The sequence below is a fragment of the Myotis davidii genome, unplaced genomic scaffold (assembly GCF_000327345.1).
Source record: "Myotis davidii unplaced genomic scaffold, ASM32734v1 scaffold453, whole genome shotgun sequence".
Taxonomy (NCBI): Eukaryota; Metazoa; Chordata; class Mammalia; order Chiroptera; family Vespertilionidae; genus Myotis; species Myotis davidii.
Genome location: NW_006285234.1, coordinates 1,872,784 through 1,876,578, shown reverse-complemented (window position 1 = coordinate 1,876,578; position 3,795 = coordinate 1,872,784).

Below are 3,795 nucleotides of genomic sequence, written 5' to 3'. Positions count from 1 at the left end.
TGCTTTTTATAATAATTAATTTGGGGGGGGGGGGGGCTGGTGCATGAGTTCGTGCACGGGTGGAGTCCCTAGGGGTGGCCTGTGGGGATCTGGCTGAAACCCACAGTCCAGTGCCACCTGCTGCTCCTGCCTGCCGCTCCTGCTCATCCCAGCCTTGCTGTGCCTGCCGCGGGCTTACGCCCCAGTCAGTACTGATCGGGAGAGCCTTGGGCCGCAGTGGCGCTCACCAGCTGAGCCCTGCGTCTGGCACCCGTCCTGAGGGAGGTAGTGGGGCCAGGATGCGATTGGCCCTCTAGGCGGGTGGTGGGATGCCCTTGCCAGCCTGGGAACCGGATCCATCCCGCTGACATTCGTGCCGGTTGTCGGGAGCTACTTGGACGCTGCTTTTGTATCATTTCCTCCTTGCAGAGCATCTAGGAGGAGAAGTGGCTGCAGTGCCCAAGGCCAACTTCCAGGAGGCCAGTGGCACTGTCGGGATCAGGCTGGTGGCACTGGCCCATCAGTGTCTGGCCCGTTCTCCAGAGATGGGACCTGCAGGACTACTGAGGGAGTGGCTGCTCCGGAGCTGGTAGGCCGCTTGAATGGGTCGGTCAGCTGAGCGGTACTCCCACTGTGGGAGCACATTGACCACCAGGGGGCAGCTCCTGCATTGAGCATCAGTCCCCTGGTGGTCAGTGTGCATAATAGCGACTGGTCCTTCTGCCGTTTGGTCAATTTGCATATTAGGGTTTTATTATATAGGATTGGTTGCAGCAGCACTCCCAAATGTTAATCAAGAGTTCCACCAAACCGTGTCTTTTTTCCCCCCCTCGATGTTGGCTGAGGACTATATTGCTTTGATCCAGCGAAGATACCACATCTGAATACACAGGTTGGCATTACCATTTGATTACATTTGCAATAAACTACTGTCATTCCCCATGACTCGGATGGTGAATAAATAGGACTAGGAAGAAAACATCCACCCCTGCATAATTCATGTTTGATGGCGGCACCAATCTCTGCGAATCCTGCAGGGATGTGGTATTGACTATCCTATATAATAAAGAGCTAATATGCAAATGGTCACCACACCCTCGCGCCCTTGTGCCAGGGCTGGGGACTTGAGGCCGCACCCGCCCTATGGGGTTTGACGGGACTGGGGCCTGTCAGGTCTGGGTCTTGCACGATTTCAAGGTGCACGTGGGTGGGCGGGTACTCAACTCTGGGTCCTGTGGCGTGCCCCAGACTCTGACAGGAAGGAGATTTTCATACACATTTTACTAATTTTCTTTCATCTCTGACACTTCTATTATAGAGAAAGGGCAAATAGCAATATTAAAATATTTCTGCTAATTAATTCCCTTTAATGTGCATGAATTTTGTGCACTGGGCCACTAGTGTGTGTGTGTGTGTAACTTAAATATATATTTATTTAAAAGTTTATTGATTTATTGAGAGGAAGGGAGAGGGACAGAAACATCGATGACAGAAACACTGGGTTGCTTCCTATAGGCACCCTGACCAGGGAACAAACCTGCAACCTATGCATGTGCCCTGACTGGGAATAGAACTGGGGACTTTTCGGTGCATGGGATGCTGCTCAACCAAGCCACACTGGCCAGGGCTCTTGCTTTTTAGTGAATGTATTTTTCTCTTTGAGCACACAAACATATGTAAAGTCTTTTATCAGACCATTCCATAAAATTAATTTTATCTGGGGTCAATTTAATTTATTGATGTTTGCAGTCTTTCTTAGTGTTAGGTTTCTTCTCTCCCCGCAGTACAAATGGATTTAGCAGTTGACTCCATCTAGCTCCTCACTCCTTTGGCCCTTATTCTAGCCAAGTCTGTAGACATTCAGTTAACTGGGGATATCACAGACCAGACAGGCAGAGTCAACAGAACTGTGTGTCAGTGTCCTGTCCAAGTCCGCCCACCCCATTTCTGGGCCCAGGTTTTAACATAACTCTCACGTCCAGCCAGGGTGCAGGCCAAGTTCAGTGCAGCTCCTTCCCATTCACTCAGTCACCATGGCTCTAGCCCACACACCACAGCCATGTCACCACTCACTTTCTAAGGTACCATAATCACTCACAGCCAATGAGCAGAGCAAAACATTTTGAGACCCACAATAATTCAGAAAATTAACTACCCAAGAACTGCCAGAACAGGAAATGGGAGTGAATAATTTATAATGCTGGCATGAGGAAAGCTTTTCTAGCCATGACATAAAATTCAGATTTCTTAAAATAAAAATGAAATGTGAGTAACATTAAACTTTTGTGTAGTAGTTAAGAAAAAATGAGTTTGTAAAGACAAACTAGGAAAACATCTACAACTCAAGACAAAGTTTAATTTCCCTAAAATAGAAAGATTGACAATTCAGTAGTAAAATGGTGAAACAAGAATAATACAAATATCCAATAAACTTGAAAATTTGCCAAACCTCACTAAATACAAAACAAAAAAGCAATGATATAATAATCTACTTCTGCTATACAGACCGGGAAAGTTTTAAAAATTAATAAATGTACAGTGTTGGCAAGCAGGTAAGAAAATAGTAGTATTTCTGTATAACTGCAATAACATACATTGGTAAAAATCTTTTGGCAAACTAAGTTAGCAATGTATTAAAAGTTTAAATGTCCCCAGTCTTTGACCCAACCACTCTACTTCCAACAACACATCCTAGAATGAGTCTCGGCAGGGCAGAGGTGACCGAGGACAGTGATGAGGCACTGTGGCGACAGAACAGAGTGGAACCCCCATATGCCCTCACTAGAGGAGCCATGAAATAAATGCTAGGCAGCTACATGCTGGAATGATGCCACTGTCAACAGCGAGACTGATCTACGTGTGCCGGACATGTCACATGTCCACAATATGCTGGTAAGAGAGTCAAAGACAAAATATGCTGGTAAGTGAAATGGTGAGTTGCCCAAGAGTGGGAGTAGAATGTTCACATTTTTTAAAAGCAGAGTAGGCCAATATATGCAAACAGAAGGCAATATATTGAATGTTCACCAAGCTGCTAGCCATGGTGACCCCAGAGAGGTGAGGATAGAGAGTACTTGCACTTCATAGTTACACACCCAAATATATTTTTTAATGTGCACATATTAGTCTAATAACCAGAAAAATACAAATAAAGACAAATCAAGATAAGTAAAATGTTTCATAATTATTTTAAAATTTCTTAACATAATGAATGATGGGCACAGCTCTAGTTTATCCGTCCACATTCACACTGTGTATGAAGTAACATAACCAATAGATCCACTATTACAGATGAACAGAATAATCCCAAGTTTTCACTTGGTCATTACTTCCTTTCCAAACTGTGCTGCCCACCCCACGTGTGGACCCCCCACGGATAAGAGCCATCTCACTTGGCAGGGGATGTGTCAGACAAGTGTCTCCTGCCTGCCATGAATGATTACTGGGTGCACAAGCAGACGGAGCAAATGGCAAGAGAAGTCAGGCCTGGATTCTCAAAGGAGTCATAGCCCCTTGCCAGACAAATCCTTCTGAAAATTCACTGACATCCATGTTTCTTCCCAATCAGGTTCACAAAGTATCCAAGATGCTCACCCAGGGAGAAACAGGGATATCCTCTCGCACAGAGAGCAGAGGTTAAATAGATTAACTGGAACGTCTCTGAATTTTAGAAGATGGCTCCAAAGACAGGAGACATTTGTGACTGGTCTGTCAAGGACAGCTCACAGGCCTCTGCTGCCGCTCCCGTCACTCCATCCATGCGGTGGGCCTCTCCCACAGTCTACCTCTACCGCTTGTGCAGGGGCTGGATGCAGG